The sequence below is a fragment of the Cervus elaphus genome, chromosome 2, assembly GCF_910594005.1.
Source record: "Cervus elaphus chromosome 2, mCerEla1.1, whole genome shotgun sequence".
Lineage (NCBI taxonomy): Eukaryota > Metazoa > Chordata > Mammalia > Artiodactyla > Cervidae > Cervus > Cervus elaphus.
This window is the reverse complement of record NC_057816.1, coordinates 4,363,744-4,381,964: the sequence shown is the minus strand read 5'-3', so window position 1 is coordinate 4,381,964 and position 18,221 is coordinate 4,363,744.

The following is an 18,221-nucleotide window of genomic DNA, read 5'->3' as shown; positions in this document are numbered from 1 at the left end:
TCCCTTCCAATGTCGCAGCGGGGCTAAGGTCACTTGGAATCGCAGAGAAGGGCTGGTGGGTGGGGGGTGGGGGCAGGACAGAGTCCCTGATGACTGAGGCTTGGGGGCCTCCTCGGAGAACACCCCAGGCCCCGTGACGGCTCTAGGCCAGGCCCAGCCTCCATCACTGGCGTGGGGGGAGAGCAGAGGGCTTCATGGACTCAACAGCAGTCGACCAGGGGCCCAAGGATGAGGCTTGGGGCTGAGATGGGAGAGGCAGGGGCTGGTGGGCAGGGCTGTGCATCCCCCAGGCTAGGCCCATGGGGTCAGGAGACAAGTTTCAGGGTAGCATGGTGGGGATGGGGTGAGGGTCTTTCTGTCCTCTCCCCTGACCTTTCTCAGCCTACAGCCAAGGATGGGTGTTCAGCCAGCACCTGTGAGTCCCAAACCCAGGCCCGGATGCTTCACCCACTCAAGGACCCCAGACTGGCCTTCACCACTCAGAGCACCTCCTGGGACAAGTCCCCCAGGCACCCTGGGGGAGCCCTATAAAGGTAAGCCCCCCACAAGTGTTGTCACACCCCTGTGTGCCAGGTAATAACCACAGAGTGACCCCCTGCCAAAATGGCAGATGTCACCCCACACCCCAATCCCCTGTTACTGACCATTGAGGTTCAAGGTCAAGCCTAGGGTCACCCAGGTTGCAGATGGTAGAGACAGAACCAAAGCTAGGTCGTCTGACCCTCCCTGCCACCCTCTGCTTTCACCATCTTGGTTCAGGAATAAACCAAATTGGCTAAACGCAGAGTTGCCTGCAATTCCACTCCTCGGTATGAACCCAAGAGAAAGGAAACAGCAGTCCACGCTGAAACGTGTACACGCATGTACAGAGCAGCATCGTTCACAACAGGCAGAAGATAAGGACAACCTAAACGTCCCGCACTGGTACATAAAACATGGTCTATCCATACACCGAGTATTGTTCAACCCTAAAGAGGAATCGGGTATGGACACGCGCTACAATGTGGATGAACCGCAAGGACATTGTCTTCAGAGAAATTCAGAGCCAGGCACAAAAGCCCACATACTGTGCGAGTCCACTGATATGGACCATAGCGAGAAATCTGTAGAGATGGAAAGTGTGTTAGTGGTGGCCAAGGAGTGGAATGGTGGATAGTTGTGGGGAGAGGATTTGAGGGGCGGCTCTAAGGGGCTTGGGGTTTCTTTAGGGGCAAGAAAATGTACCAACAGTGATTACGATGATGGATACACAACTCTGAATGTATTAAAAACCACCGAATCGCACACTTTCAGAGGGGTAAGTTGCATGTATGTGAGTTATGTCTCAATAGAGTTGTTAAAAATAAAGGAACCTGGATTCATGTGGAAAGTGCCCGAGCCCAGTGTCCCACCCCTTGTAGGCAAAAAAAAGAAATGAGTCAATAAAAAAGAATAAATAATAAATGAATCAGCACCACACAGAGAAGAGCTGCAGCAGCACCCAGTAAACGTGGGCCTTTTATTTTCTCATTCTGAGCCTCTGAAAACACCCCTGGCAGGTGCGGCTCTGGGCCCTCAGGCCACACCAGTCACTTTCGGGGCCGCGTCCTTGGCTCGGAGCCCAGCGTCCAGAGCCACCCACATCACAGGGTGCGGTCGCCTGCACCCCTCACGTGGCCGTTCAGACACTTCAGGCTCCATCTGCCAGAGCAGCATATCCAGAGGTGGACTCTGCACGGTGATGAACCGTGTGCCCGCCGCAGCCTGAAGCTCTGGGCAATCTTGTATCGGTCGGTAGACCACTGCGTAACAAAAGGACCTGGAGACACACTGCCTTGAAATTAACTTCTCAGAGAAAGGTCAGATAGGGAGCCCAGGGCTACCAAGGCTCCTTCCATATTATCAATCGGCCGTCTTCTGCAAGTAGCTTCCATCTCAGGTCCCATGTGGGGAAGGAGGAGGGGAGACACACCTCTTCACCTTGCCTGGGTCAGAGCTTGGCCAGGGCTCGTTGCAAGGGAGTCTGGGAAATGTAGTGTTTAGCCCGGAGGCCATGTGCCCAGCTCGGCATTTGGCAGCAGAACGGGAGGTAAGACAGGACTGTCAGGCCTCAAGAACGTAGGCAATGAGCATTGGGAACCTCAGTTTCCTCATCTGTAAAGTGAAGATAGTAGCAGTGAGGATTTCTTAGAAGAGAAAATGCCTGGGGCTCAGTGCACACCCTCAAGAACTGGGAACCACCTGACCATTCTCTCTGCCCCCAGGACCCCCATGCTGGGGGCTGGAGGGACAGAGAGAGGAGGTCTGCAGAGGAGGAGAGCCCCGGGGGTGGGGAGCAGACCAGGCTTGGACTGAGTCATTGCTGCTCCCGTAGCAACGGCCCCGGGGGGAGCGGAACCCCCTGGGAGGCCAGGACACTCGGCCTCCGCCGCCCTCGGCTGGGAGTGGACCAGGCCCGGGAGAGTCAGAAGCGCCTGCTGCTCGTGATCCGGCCAAGCTCCTGCGGGCACTGCCCCGTCCACGCTGTCAACTCAGCACAGCCAGTGGTCACAGCTCTTCCCTCGGCTCTGGCCTCAGACCCGCTGGTCAGCCGGACGCTCGATACGTTCTGTTTTGAAAGAAAACAAACTCTTTTGAAACTGCCTCTGGGAGGGCAGACTGCGAGGCTCTCCCCTTCCCTTGGGGGCTGGTGGATGTCGGGGTTTCGGGGAAACCTGACCGGAGAGGCTGCGTGTGCAGGGCATCGCCCTCACCAGACCTCCGGGGTGGCAGAGGCCTCGGAGTACAGGCTGAGGGTAATAAGGAGCCATGGAAGGATGGGGAGGGAGGGTCACCGGGTCAGAGGAACGTTTCAGGAAGTTGGGCAGCATGTTAGAGAGATGCTGCAATGGGTGTCGCGGATGAATTAGGGGCCTGGTGGGGGTGACAAATGTAGCATTTCAAACAGGAATTCGTGATTAAGTGGGGGTACTTAGGCCCAGAGGGGTCCAGGTCATCCCCAGGGGCCCTGAGAGTGGGTTCAGCCTGGTGATTTGAAGTCAGGAATCAGGCCTCCCAACAGCAGGCTCCGGGGACCCAAGCAGACAGAGGGCTGGGGGCAGCGCCCTCACCACAGGGGTGGTGGCCCCGGGGAGGGCAGAGCGCAGAGTCAGAAGCAGGCAGTCAGGAGCCGCCGGGGCTGCTGTTCTCACTTTCAGGGGCGCTGAGCCCCGGGTGGGCGATCCTTGCTCGCAGAAGCACCCTCCCTGCCACACCGGCGAGGACACACTTTCCCGGGAGCTCTGACGCCGTCTCGTCCTTCAGCTTGAAGGACGCAGGCGTCCCGGAAGCTGAGCCCGCGTGGTCCCCTCTCTGAGCTTGGTCAGGCTCCAGGGGGACCAGGAACTGGGTGTAAAGGGAGCCGTGCCCCCCAGCTTGGAGAAGCTACCCCCAGCCTGCTTCCTCTGGAGCGTCCAGGGCATCTGGGCACAGTGACCCCCGACAGCCTCGGAGGGGCAGGCCAAGGCCACAAGGCAGGGTGCCACCCACGGTGACCGCCTCCTGAGCTGTGCCGGGACCAGGGGCTCTGCTCCGGCAACTGCTGTTGTGTCATCTAGTGTCCTCCTTAGGGAACCCCAAGGCGGGGACCGCTGGGGCGCCCTGCTGCAGATGAGGGTCCCAGGGGAGGGGTGCTGGCTGGCAGGGATACAGTGGGAGAGGCTCAGAACTGGGGTTCAGCCCCCCGAGACCGTCTGCTCAGAGCCCTGTGCCAACCAGGCTGTAAGGGCACTGCGTGTGCTGTGTGTGTGTGAGTGTCTGTGTATATGTCTCTATGTGTCTCTGTGTATCTGTGTGTGTCTCTGTGTCTGTGAGTATCTGTGTGTGTGTGTCTGTGTATATGTCTCTATGTGTCTCTGTGTCTATCTGTGTGTGTGTGTCTGTGTCTCTGTGTTTAACTGTGTGTGTGTGTCTCTGTGTCTGTGAGTGTCTGTGTGTGTGTCTGTGTATATGTCTCTATGTGTCTCTGTGTCTATCTGTATGTGTGTGTCTGTGTCTCTGTGTTTAACTGTGTGTGTGTCTGTGTGTGTGTCTGTGTCTGTGAGTGTCTGTGTGTGTGTGTGTGTGGGTCTGGGTGTTTTAATGCAGTGAGAAGTGAGGGGCAGGGCAGGGCTGGAGCCGCCCCTCTGACGCGGTCCTGGTCCCGGGATCTGGGCGACTGTCCATATAAGCGGCCGGGTGACGTCTCATCCTGCAGCCACAGGCCCAGGTCAGCCCCTTGTTCTCGCAGAGACCTCGGTTTTCACTGTCGAAGGCGGGTGTGCGCCTGCGTCTCAGTGTTTGGGGCCTAAGCGGGTAGCGAAGGAGGGCTGACGACCCAGCCCCATCGAGGGTGGTGGGAGGGCTCAGTGGGCGGGAGGATGGGAGCTGCTCTCCTGGGTCTCCGCCCTCCTTGCTGGTGGCCCCAGGCCAGACACAGCTCAGGGCTCCCCGACTGAAAGCGGGGGACGGGTCTGTGACCTCCAGGCTCAAGGAAGAAGGCAGGATTGTCTGTCTCACGGCGGTCGGCGGGGGGTGTGAGGTGGAGAAGGCAGGGCCGTGGCGGGCATCTGTGAGTGGGCCGGCGTGGCCCTCCCTCTGGTGAGCGATCTCTGCTCCCGAGCCCACCTCACGCAGGTGACTCCCGCTCTGCCTCAGAACCCCGGGCATGAGTCACTGCCCAGGCAGGCTCTTTTGATTTCCCTGGCTGGGGTCACCCTCACAGTCCCAACCCCTGCACCCTCTTCTAAAGAATGGCAATGTCACACTGATTCACGATGTGATCTTCACTCAGTCTCCAGAAGCTGAGACCTCTGCAAGTTACAGAAATCTGAGAGAAAAATAAAGCAGATCACACACAAAGAAGCCCAGTTCATCTGACAGTAACAAGAGAAGCCAAAGGCAATAGGAATAACACTTGGAGAGGCTAGGTGAAAATCATGATCGCGTGAGCCTTATCATTTAAGATAATAAGGGTGAAACAAAGTTGTTCGGACAAAAAATAGAATTTGCCACTTATAGACTATCACTGAAAAAATACTAATCTGAAAAATTAGAAAGAATTTGATGGGTATATAAGTAAGTCTAAACAAGCACAGTTGTATAAAATACTGTTATATAATACAATATTGCTATATTGTATTATAATATAACATAATAGAGTTATTACATAACCTATTATTATACTTTGCAAAGTATTGCAGCTTCAGCTTCAAACTATTGAAAGATATGGAAATAATAGTGGATACAAAATTAAAAAGAGGAAGACTATGCTTTAAGCATTCTAAGGTCCTTATATTCTTCAGCAATCAGTAGAAATATTTAACTTTACACTTAAGTCAAACATGCATGTTAAAAACTGTAAATTAACCACCAACACATTAGAAGTCTATTATATAACTTCCAAGTGAGTAAGGGGTAAGAAAAAGAATAAATAAAAGTCAATTACTCTTAAAATAAGGAGAAAAGATAAAAAGAATCATGGGAAATACAGCAAAAACATAAAACCCAAAATAAGAATCGTTGAAATTATTAATACCAGACTATTAGTTACAATAAACGTAAATGAATCTAAAACATAAGTTAAATGATAGCTTATGAGAACTAATAAGAAACAAGCAAAATCTAGCTATTATGCTTTTACAAAAGATATCTATAACATAAGGATTTAGAAATATTGAATTTAAAAGACAAAAAAAATACGTAAAATATGTATCAAACAAACGGTAACCACAAAGAAGCTACTGTAGTTATATAAATGTCAAACTGGCTTTTATGTTAAAAGGGCTTTTAACATAAAAAAATACAATTTACCAGAAAGACAAAAGAATTCTAAACTTATTTTCATTCAAAAGCATGGTCTTCAGTTCTGTTGCTCAGTCATGTCTGACTCTTTGCAACCCCATGGATGTAGCACACCAGGCTTCCCTGTCCATCACCATCTCCCAGAGCTTGCTTAAACTCATGTCCATCAAGTCAGTGATGCCATCCAACCATCTCATCCTCTGTCATCCCCTTCTCATCCCACCTGCAATCTTGCCCAGCATCAGGCTCTTATCCAATGAGACAGTTCTTCGCATCAGGTGGCCAAAGTATTGCAGCTTCAGCTTTAGCATCAGTCCTTCCAATGAATATTCAGGACCGATTTCCTTGAGAATTGACTGGTTTGATTACCTTGCAGTCCAGGGGACTCTCAAGAGTGGTCTCCAACACCACAGTTCAAAAGCACCAATTCTTCAGCGCTCAGCTTTCTTTATGGTTCAGCTCTCACATCCATACATGACTACTGGAAAAACCATAGCTTTGACTAGAGGTACCTTTATCGGCAAAGTAATGTCTCTGCTTTTTAATATGATGTCTAGGTTTGTCATAGCTTTTCTTCCAAGGAGCAAGTGTCTTTTAATTTCATGGCTGCAGCCACCATCTGCAGTGATTTTGGAGCCCAAGAAAATAAAGTCTCTCACTGTTTCCATTGTTTCTCCATCTATTTGCCATGAAGTGATGGGATCGGATGCCATGATGTTAGTTTTTTGAATGTTGAGTTTTAAGCCAGCTTTTTCACTCTCTTCTTTCACTTTTATCAAGAGACTCTACAGTTCCTATTTGCTTTCTGCCATAAGGGTGGTGTCATCTGAGTATCTGAGGTTATTGATATTTCTCCTGACAATCTTGATTCCAGCTTGTGCTTCATCCAGCTCAGCATTTCGCATGATGTACTCTGCATAAAAGTTAAAAAAGCAGGATGACAATATACAGCCATGATGTACTCCTTTCCTAATTTGGAACCAGTCCATTGCTCCTGTGTGGTCTTAAAAACATCTAAGGCAGAAATGACGTTAATTATAAAAAGAAACAAAGTCATGATTATACAGTGATTCCTTAATGTTCCAAAAACAACTCAAGAAGAAAGAAAACCTCACGAGTTCTTTAACTTTTAAAGAATTGAATTGGCAGGTTAAAAAAAAACTTCATTCTTTTAGATTTCCATATTCTTGTGTTTTCTAATGTTTTACCATTGGTTTGATTGAAGTACATGTGCATACTTTGAAACAAAGAAATACATATTTTATTGGGGATGTAGAATCAATTTTTTCCCCACTGGCAGAATGCACCAAGAGAAGATTGAGTCTTCCTGGATTAAAATCCTAAGGTCTCCAATAAAATTTGCCCATAGCAGCTCTTGAAGGTCAGGGCTGTTCTTCCCTTATTTACAGACAGGGTGATCAAATCTTGGAGAGGTGCTACCATGACACTTGTCCCATCCAGCCAACACCTGCCTCCCACCTTAGCTCCTTGCCAGGTAAACTGCTGCCCCTTGCATGTTCAGCACCAGGAAGCTCAGTTCTGAGTTGGGAATTTCTCTGCAGAAATGGTCCAACAGATATGACAGACCACTAGCGTGACGGCCACTGCAGGATCAGTGTGAGAAACGGGGGCAGCATAAGCCATGTGTCCCGAGTCCCCTTTTGCGGCCCTTGACTCTCACGGGTGCATTTTTTCCTCCTGTGGGATCTTAAGTCCTTTCCACCTACAGGTGTTGGCTCCTCCCCAGAGGGTCACTGAGACAACGGCCATATGATCGTGTTGTGGGCGGATCAGCTGCGGGAAAACTGAGTCTCAGGGGCTGTCACCGTGGTCCCCGCCCAGCGGGAATGTGCCCTGCTGCAGAGAGGTCAGGCAGGTGGGAGAAATAAACCCAGTCCTGGAATCAGTGATGAGCTCCCGGGCAGAGTGACTCAGGTCAAGCGCTGTTGCATGTTGGTGTGGTAGGATTTTTACAAAAAATAAAACAGTACAGAAAGAACACCCTCCCCTTTTGGGGGCGGAAGGGCATGCACACCACCCTGGGTCAAGTCTTGGCCACTGAGCCTCAAATTCTCCATCCACTGTGACCTGGTAGCTGCTCTTCAAGGAAATGGAGGCAGTCTCAGGGTCTGGGTAACTGGTGGTTAATCAGGTGTGGTGGGTGGGCCGGGGGTCATTGTTCTCACTTGTTTTTTTTAACTTTTCTGCTTTCCTGCACTTCTCAGGTTTTCCTTCATGAGATGCATCACTTTAGTAAGAGGGGAACATGCCATGTTTGTGGAGCTCTCTGCTGCTACAGCATCTCCATCACACGCTCTCAGGGTAGAGCAGGGGACTCCTCTGGGTACAAACTCCTGGGGAGCCAACCCTCCACCCACAGACCACCCCTCAACCCTCAGGGGGCACTCCCACCTCACATGCTATGTGCCTCCCTTTCAACTGGTTTAGCAGAAGCAGTCAAGGCAGGGGCTAGGGGAGCAAGGACTTGGGGCCAGGAACAAGCAGAGTCCCAAGTGAAGGCATGAGGTCCAGTGGCCAGGGTGAGGCCCAAAGATGCCAGCTCAGGGCTGGCTAGGGGCAGGGGAGCAGCGTGGGGTCCCCTGTAGTCTTCACCCAGCTTTCCCTAGGGTCAACATCTTAGAGACCCACGACCCACTCATCCAAGATAAGGAATTCAGTTCTGTACGACGCTATGACCTAAATCTCAGGCTCTTATCGCACCTTAGGTTTTTCCACTAATGTCCTTCTGCTCCAGGATACCCTCCAGGACCCCACGTTGACTCTGAAGTCGTGTTTCCTTAGCTTCTGTTTATGTTGGTGACAGTCACCCGTGTTGATACGGGCAACTCCTGTTCGTTCCTTTCCACTCCTCCTTGTATGTCATTGTGTGGAAATAGCCGGGTCCTCCTGTGGCTGGATGCCTACGCTGTTTCCATTCCTCCTGTTAGAATGTTGCAGAGCGCACTGCTTACAAAAGGGCTCATCGACTGGTGAATGGGTAAGAAAGATGTGGTGCATACACAACGGAATACCACTCAGCCATAAAAAAGGACGAACTAATGCCATTTGCTGCGACATGAATGGACCTAGAGATAATCACCCTAACCGAAGTAAATCAAAGGCAAGTATCACATGATGTCACTTATGGGTGGAATCCAAAGAATGACATGAGTGAGCTTATTTACAGAGCAGACATAGACCCACAGACATAGAAAACAAACTTATGGTTAGCAAAGCGGAAAGGGGAAGAGGGATAAATGAGGAGCTTGGGATTAAGAGATACACATTACTATATACAAAATAAATAAGGACCTACTGTATCGCACAGGGAGCTGTATTTGATACGCTGTAATAATTTATAAGGGAAAAGAATCTGAAAAAGAATATATATACATATATGTATAACTGAATCACTATCCTGTACACCTCAAACTAACACATCGTAAATCAGCTAGACTTCAGTTTAAAAAGCTGCAGTGGACATTCTCGCGCTGATCTTCACGCCAGTGAAGGATGAGGTGAGGGACTCCGAGGGGAGCTGAGGGGCCAGGGGGTGACACAGCCCCGGCTCCACCAGACAAGGCCACGGTGCTATCCAAAGCGACCACGCCCATCATCTGGGGGGGCCTGAGTTCCCATTTCTCTCCATCGGGGCTTTCCTGGTGGCTCAGACAGTAAAGAATCTGCCCACGATGCAGTTTTGATCCCTGGGTTGGGAAGATCCGCTGGAGAAGGAAATAGCATCCCACTCCAGTATTCACGCCTGGAGAATTCCATGGACAGAGGAGCCTGGCGGGGTACAGTCCATGGAGTCACAAAGAGTCAGACACAACTGAACGACTAACACTTTTGCTTTCACTTTGCCGCCCTTGCTGCTGCCAGGCTGACTTTCTGTAAACCTGGGAGGAAGGATGGGAGCTGGGAATGACATCACACCGTCTGACTTTGCACGTCCCTGATGTGGTTGACACGGCCTGCCAAGCTTCTCCTCCATGCGTCCTATCTTACCAGCAGGATTTCCTAGTTTGTCAGACGTCGCGTGTGTGGGATGCTGGCACTGTGTCTGTTTTCATGTAGATGTGACTCTGAGAACCTCCTTGAGGAAAGGACTCCCAGCTTAAATTTAGGAGTTGTGAGGAGACCACCGTAGGTCATGCAGGTGGGTTCTGCCTCCAATGATACGTGTCCTGCTAGGAGACAGGCGGGGGGCCTTTGAGCCAGACACAGAGGAGACAGCATGAAGATGGAGGCGGGGATGGAGGGCTGTGCCCACAAGCCCAGGGATGCCTGGGCCCCCAGAGGCTGGGGGAGGTGAGGAGGAACCGTCCCCCCGGCGTCTCCAGGGGAAGCATGGCCCTGGGACACTTTTAATTTTAGCCAAATATAGCTGATTTTCGACATCTGGCCTCCAGAACCATGAGAGAATAAATTTCTGTGGTTTTGAGCCACCCAACTTGTTTACAGAGGCCCGGGAAACTAATCCGGAGCTTAATTCTGTGAGATAAGAGAGATGGTCTTGGTCACCATCATGTCAGTAGGGCGCTGATGGGGCGCCCAGCTCGTCTGGCCCTGGAGGCCCCCAGGCAGTACCTGGTGTCGCCAAGTTCTTGGCCCCCAGGCTGGGGGCAGGCCACCTCGTCACCGTTACACTAGCCACGTGTCAGGGGCTGCTGGGGACCCCTCGGTGGTGTGTCCCCCATCCTGCTCCGCGGCCAAGGCTGGCTGGGCCACAGAGGGACGTGCGAGCTGCACAACTTCCGGCGCTGACCGGTGGCCTGCCAGACCGGTTCTTTAAGAATCTGAACGTAAGGGACACAGGGACGACTGCGACTTGTCATGAAGCTTCCGTGAAAAGCTGGTGGACTGTCAGGACTGGACATCTGCCCTGGGCCGTGCCTGAGACGAGGCTGAACAGAGAAGCGGTCGTCAGAGAAATGGCAGACTGGGGTGATGTGGAGACAGGAGCAGAGGCTGGGGACCCTGGGCTAGCAGCACTGGGGCCCAGCAGGGGACTGAAAGTGAAAGTCGCTCAGTCGTGTCCAACTCTTTGCGACCCCATGGACTATACAGTTCATGGAATTCTCCAGGCCAGAACACAGGAGTGGGTAGCCTTTTCCTTCTCCAGGGGATCTTCCCAACCCAGGGATCGAACCCAGGTCTCCCGCATTGTGGGTGGATTCTTTACCATCTGAGCCTCCAGAGAAGCCCAAGAATACTGGAGTGGGTAGCCTATCCCTTCTCCAGGGGATCTTCCCAACCCAGGAATCGAACCAGGGTCTCCTGCATTGCAGGTGGATTCTTTACCAACTGAGCTATCAGGGAAGACCAATAGCCCAGCAGGTAAGTCAGGACATTTCAGTCACCGGCAGTGTCTACACCCAGTCGGGACCCCAGCCCTGGCCAGGAGCCCGAGAGGACTTGACAGCAGCTTGTGTATGAACCAGCCACTTTTCAGCACTCAGCATCTCCCCTAGAAGTTCTGGGAGGTCGGAGAGGCCCACCTAGGGGAATCAAACCCAGGGATCTCAGGGCATGTGGTGCGGAGGGGCTTGAATGGAATCCTGGAGGGCTGGCTGTGTCTGTCCGTGGCGGGCGGGGAAGGGAGGAAGCTGGGGAGCATCAGGAAGAAGGGAAAGAAGGCGGAGGAAAGAGGGCTCAGTGCCTTCCCGCTGTCCCCCATGAGCTTGCCGACCTTGGTACTTGCTAAGTGGGGAGGATCAACGCTAGGCAGCCCCCTCCCTGGGGACTCAAACGAGGCACAGAGCCAAGCGCTGTGGATGCTGGATGGCGCAGACATGCAGGTGGGGGAGAATACACCTGGATAGCACACAGGACGGGAGGCCGTGGGTGAGCAAGTACGGGTCAGCCACTGGCTCATCAGACAACCCAGGGGTCTGCATGCTTCAGTCCACAGCCAAATCCAGCCCTGTTACCAGCTTTTGTAAATAAAGTTTTATTGGAACATGACTATGCGCATTCACATGCTCAATGCCACTGGCTACTTTGCTTTTTAATGGTAGAGTTGGATGGGGAAACAATGGAAACAGTGACAGATTTTATTTTCTTGGGCTCCAAAATCACTGCAAATGTTGACTACAGCCATGAAATTAAAAGATACTTGCTCCTTGGAAGAAAAACTATGACGAACCTGGACAGCATATTAAAAAAGCAGAGACATTACTTTGGTGAGCTTCCCTCATAGCTCAGTTGGTAAAGAATCTGCCTGCAATGCAGGAGACCTTGGTTTGATTCCTAGGTTGGGAAGATCTCCTGTAGAAGGGATAGGCTACCCACTCGTATTCTTGGGCTTCCCTTGTGGCTCAGCTGGTGAAGAATCTGCCTGCAATGCGGTAGACCTTGGTTCAATCTCTGGGTTGGGAAGATCCTCCGGGGAAGAGAAAGGCTACCCACTCCAGTATTCTGGCCTGCAGAATTCCATAGACTGTATAGTCCATGGGGTATAGGGACTGTATAGCCCCTGAGGTCGCAAAGAGTCGGACATGATTGAGCGAGTTTCGCTTCACTTTGATGACAGAGGTCCACCTAGTCAAAGCTGTGCTTTTTCCAGTAGTCATGTATGATTGTGACAATTGGACCATAAAGAAAGCTGAGCACTGAAGTATTGATGCTTTTGAACTGTGGTGTTGGAGAAGACTTAAGAGTCCCATGGACTGCAAGGAGATCAAACCAGTCAATCCTAAAGGAAATCAGTCCTGAATATTCATTGGAGGGACTGATGCTAAAGCTGAAACTCTAATACTTTGGCCACTTGATGCAAAGAACCAGCTTATTGGAAAAGAGCCTGATGCTGGGAAAGATTGAAGGCGGGATGAGAAGGGGATGACAGAGGATGAGATGGTTGGATGTCATCACTAACTCAATGGACATGAGCTTGAGTAAGCTCCAGGAGTTGGTGATGGACAGGGAAGCCTAGACAGCGTGCTGCAGTCCAAGGGGTCAGAAAGAGTGGGACATGACTGAGTGACTGAACTGAACTGAACTGGTTAGTTTCCACAGAGACCATGTAAGGCAGAAAGCTGAAAGTGTTTACTATCTGGTCCATGACAGAAAACATTTGCTGATCCTTGAGGAAAACCAAATAATTTCTTCTCACATACGTTCACAAACAGCTATGTATTGAGTCCTAGGCTTATTTTAGGTGTTGGGCATCCAGCAGTAAATACACAGATGAAACTTTCTGCCTTTGAGTGGGGGGGCCAACATCTTGGTCGAGGGAGTTAGACAACAAGCAAAATAATGAAGAAAATTATGTGACCTGCAGGTTTTAAGTGTTATAAACAGGAAAGGGGATGTAGAGGTTTAGTGGGGGCAATTCAAATGAAGCGGTCAAGGTGACAACTAACAAAGATGCACAACTTGAGGGTTGTGAGTTAAGTTTTATTTGGGGGCAAAATGAGGACTGCAGCCCGGGACACAGCATCTCGGATAGCTCTGAGAGACTGTTCCAAAGGGGCAGCAGGGAAGGCCAGTATACAAGGTTTTGGTGAAGGGGGAGTTCAATACCATGAAGCACTCATTTTACAAAAGGTTTTTTATTAGTCATGAGGATCTGATGTCACCATGAAGGGATTTAGTGCTTCTCTAGATATGAGGAGATGCAAGGATTGAGATAATAAAATCTGTTCCTAAAATTATCCAACTATCTAAAGGCCTGTCCCACCAGATTTCCTGGAGCACAGAGTGCCTCACTCCGCCCTGAACTCACTCAGGGGTTGGTGAAGGTCAACAGCCAAGCAGCAATCTTGAGAGTCCCTTGGACAGCAAGGCGATCAAGCCAGTCAATCCCAAAGGCAATCAGTCCTGAATATTCATTGGGAGGACTGATGCTGAAACTCCAATCCTTTGGCCACTTGATGCAAAGAACTGACTCATGGGTTCAGTCTCCGTAGAGGCAGATGGCAAATGCTTTTGTGGTTCAGTTGTTGGCAATGCTCTTAGTGAAAGTGAAGTCGCTCAGTCGTGTCCGACTCTTTGTGACCCCATGGACTGTAGCCCACCAGGCTCCTCTTCCATGGAGATTTCTAGGCAAGGGTACTGGAGTGGGTTGCCATTTCCTTCTCCAGGGGATCTTCCTGGCCCAGGGACTGAACCCGGGTCTGCCGCACTGCGGGCAGACGCTTTACCATCTGAGCCACCAGGGAATCCCGTGCTGTTAGTAAGTGCCAATCTGTAATTGACAAAAGGCAGCATCCCTTGAAAAAGGAGAGGAAAGAGCACCCCAGGCTGGGGGAGGAGCCAGTGCAAAGGCCCTGAGGCAGGAGCCTGGTTGCAGGTTTGAGAAGAAGCCAGGAGCAGGCAGGGTGCTGGGGCAGGTGGAAGGGGGAGAGTGGGGGAGACCAGGACAGATGGGTGGTGGCAGCCACCCACGAGGACATCCTGGGCATCAGGGTGTGATCCCTGGCGGGAATGAGCAGCAGGTGGGTTCTGACATATGACATAATCTGACATAGATGCGCTAGGACCCCAACTCTGTGCCGAGAAGAGACTGGAGTGGGGGAACGGAAGCAGGGGCCAGCAGGGATCCCTGCAGGGGCTGGGATCCAGGAGTGGTGGGCCAAGGGTGGTGGTAGCATCCAGTGGTGAACAAGTCAGGAGGCAGGGGCTGGCCTAAAGTTGGATGTCAGAAGTTGGGGGCGAGAGAAGAGAGGAGTAAAGGGTGACCCCAGACACGTGACCTTTAGGTTGCTTCCGATCTCACCTGGCCTTTCCTTCCTGGCTTCCCACTCAGGAAGCCCCTCGGGGACAGGGGCCACTTCCATCCTGTCCGTCGCTGCAGCCACCTCTCTGCTGTCCACAGAGGGCATTCAGCCGACATCTGTGGGATATACGCATGAGTGATGAGCCGAGAGCGCAATCTTCTGCTCTCTGGGCGGGGGGAGTATGAGCAGAATTACGTCCGCTCAAATTCACATGTTTTGGTCCTGATCCCTGCAACACCCTAGAATGTGACTGTATTTGGAGATGGGGGGTCTTTAAAGAGGTGGTTAGGAAAAATGAGGTCACTATGGTGGGTCCTTATCCCACCGGACTGGTACCTTTATAAGAAGAGGAGGTCAGGAAACAGACAAAGCATGTGGGGGACACAGGGAGGAGACGGCTATCTATAAGCCCAGGAGAGAGGCCTCAGGAGACAGTAGCCCTGCTCACACCCGGATCTCGGATTCCAGCCTCCAGGACTGGAGACCATAAATGTCTGTTGTTTGAGCTGCCTCGTCTGTGGGACTTTGCTATAGGGGCCCGGAGACTCACATAGGAGCGACGCGGAGCTGGGCGTGACCTCCATGTGGGGAGGAAACAGACCCTGAAGGCCAGCACTCAGCCAGTGCACCTGGGAGTTGCTGACCAGGCTGGGGCAGGACCCTGATCTCCTGGGGGCCCACACCCATCCTGGGGACGCGGGACCAGGCAGCAGACAGTGGGCGTGCTCTCTCTGGGGGTGGCGGCAGGACAGGGTCCCTGGAAGGGTGGAACTACAGCGGTCAACCGTTTGCTTGGCTATGACACTCGCCCCAGCACCTGCGTTGCAGCGAGGAAGCCAACTCTGACTCCATGTTGGAAACTTTCTTTGACTTGCTTTTCGTAAAGCAAGTTGACTTTGCTCTTATTATTATAATCATACTCGGTGGCTTGCCTGGAGGACCTGGCCCCCCTGCTGGACTGTAAAGTGCCTTTGTTCGGCTCATGGAGATAGTTTGTCCCTCTCTGCCCACCTGTCACATCCACAGCTGGGCATTGTTTTTGCTTTGGCTCCGTCTCTTCATTCTTTCTGGAGTTATTTCTCCAATCTTGTCTGTAGCATATTGGGCACCTACCAGCTTGGGGAGTTCATCTTTCAGTGTCATATCTTTTTGCCTTTTCATACTGTTCATGGGGTTCTCAAGGCAAGAACACTGCAGTGGTTTGCCATTGCCTTTTCCAGTGAAGACTCTTGAGAGTCCCTTGGACTGCAAGGAGATCAAACCAGTCAATCATAAAGGAAATCGGTCTTGAATATTCATTGGAGGGACTGATTCTGAAGCTGAAACTCCAATACTTAGGCCACCTGATGCGAAGAACTGACTCATTGGAAAAGATCCTGATACTGGGAAAGATTGAAGGCGGGAGGAGAAGTGGATGACAGAGGATGAGATGGTTGGATGGCATCACCGACTCAGTGGACATGAGTTTGAGCAAGCTCCGGGAGTAGGTGATGGACAGGGAAGCCTGCTGTGCTGCAGCCCATGGGGTCACAGAGTCGGACAGGACTGAGCGACTGAACTGAACCTGTGAATAGAAGAGATTAACATACCTATTTTTCCAAAGGCTGGCCATCCCCTTGGAGATGTTTTGCAAGACTGAAGCCCCCTCCACGTTACTTCCCCACTGCCTCTCTCTCTCTGTTCTGCCTTTTGACTTTAGTTCCTCATTGCTCCTTTGTCTCTGGTCTATAAAAGAACCTGGCATCCAGACCCCAATTAGACGGTTATTTGGAGGCGTTGGCCTTCCATCGTCTCAATCTGCCAGCTCCCCGATTAAAGTCTCTTCCTTGCCTCAGCACCTCCTCTCTCAGATGTGAATAGTGAGCTTGGACTTAATAACACCTTTACAGTGTGGGGGAAACCAGGCCAGGTTCACTGTGGGTTCCTCCCAAGCAGCCCCTGGGGCCCGGGAAAGGGCATCTCAGGCCGTGAGGCTCCGCCCCCAGCCCCTCCCCTCGGGCGCCCGCTGTGGGTGGGGTGGGTGGCGGGTGATGCTTCCACGTGGCCGGGCCGCTGCTGGTCCACCAGCCGCTTCCTCTGGGTGCGTCCGTTTCCTGCAGATCTCCTACAGCTCCGCAGAGGCCTCACTCCCTTCCCTCGCTGCTGCTGCGGGGGGCCAGCACCCTGGGGTCCAGGCGGGTTGGCACCGTGATCCCAGAGGTCCTGGCCATCACCCCCGCAGGCCACATGGGATGGCACCAGCAGAGGCCGAGGCTGTGGGACCCGCTCCTCTGGGCCCGGTTTGCATCCCCGTCCGATGGGTCTGAGCAGCGGGAAGCACGTTCCCAGCGCAGTGCGTTGGCCTGGGGCCCAGCTGCCTGGCGCAGGGTGAGGTCATGTCCTGCAGCGGCCATGCGGAAAGGGCGGGGCTCTCCCCTCCCGCGGGGACTCCCGTGGCCCAGGCCTTTTCCCAGAGACCCCAGGGGAGGGAGTGGCTGGGGATGACCTCCAGGCTGGGGATGAGCGAGCTGGTGCCCGTTCAGCACTGCTGCGTGAGCTGGGGCCACCTGGGTCCCTTGCTGGACCTCCCTCCCGCTGAGCCGAGGGAATGGCCAGCATCTCGGGGGTCCTTGGGTGGCCACCCCTTGTGCTGTCTGTGCTGGCAGAGGTCGTGAACTGGGAAAGATGGGGAGGAATCTCCATCCAGGGGCTGGCAGAGAGGGAGTGGACACCAGCAGGGGCGGGTGCCCGCTAAGGTGTGGGGCCTGCAGCTCGGCGCGCTCAAAGCAGCAGAGGTGAGCATCCTGCTTCCGTCCTGACCTCAGGCGCGGGCAGGGGCTGCTCTGGGGGCCCTGAGCCTCCAACCCCAGTGACTGACCTCGTCTCTCAGCAGAGAAAGCGGAAGTGTCAGTTGCTCAGTCGTGTCCGGCTCTTTGTGACCCCATGGACTGCAGCCCACCAGGCTCCTCTCTGTCCAGGGGTTTCCCAGGCAAGAATACTGGGGTGGGTATCCATTTCCTTCTCCAGGGCATCTTCGTGCTCCAGGGATCGAACCCACATTTTATTACGTCTTCTGCATTGCAGGCAGATTCTTTACCATCTGAGCCCTAAATGTGGAAGCCCACATTAGGGAAGCCCTAAATGTGAAATGACACCAAAATTAAAAGTTGCAAAAAATAAGTGCTCCCAGCCGGGTGACACTGGGTGGCCCACTTCACCTCTCGGGCACCCCCTCTTCTGTTACCTGTACCCCCCACCTGCTGGGAGGTCCCTGGGACCGGAAACTCAGAATCTGAATGCACGTGACCTGCTGGTGCTCTCAGAGCTTCTTGGCTGTCTCCCCAAAATGTCCCCAACTCGTGGGAGTCCTCTGGATGGGGACGCGGTACCTCCAGAAGGTGCCTACTTTCCACCATCCAGGGTGATCAGATGTAGGGGACCCACTGGACCTTCAGCCTTCGTCTGGAGAGCAGCAGGCAAGAGGGTGGGGGACAGGGGCTGATGACCAAGTGGGGAGGGGGCAAGGATGAATCGGGCACAGCGGGCAGGGTGCAGTGCTGGGGATGGGAGAGGGGCAGAGCTAGAAGGACAAGGCACGGGAGGGTCTTGGAGACAATTTAGACTTTGGCACGGTTGGAATCCTGGCTTCCCTGTGGCTGGGGTGCTCCATACCCGCCCATACTGCCTACACCCGGGTGTACATAGAGCTGGACACAAACAGCT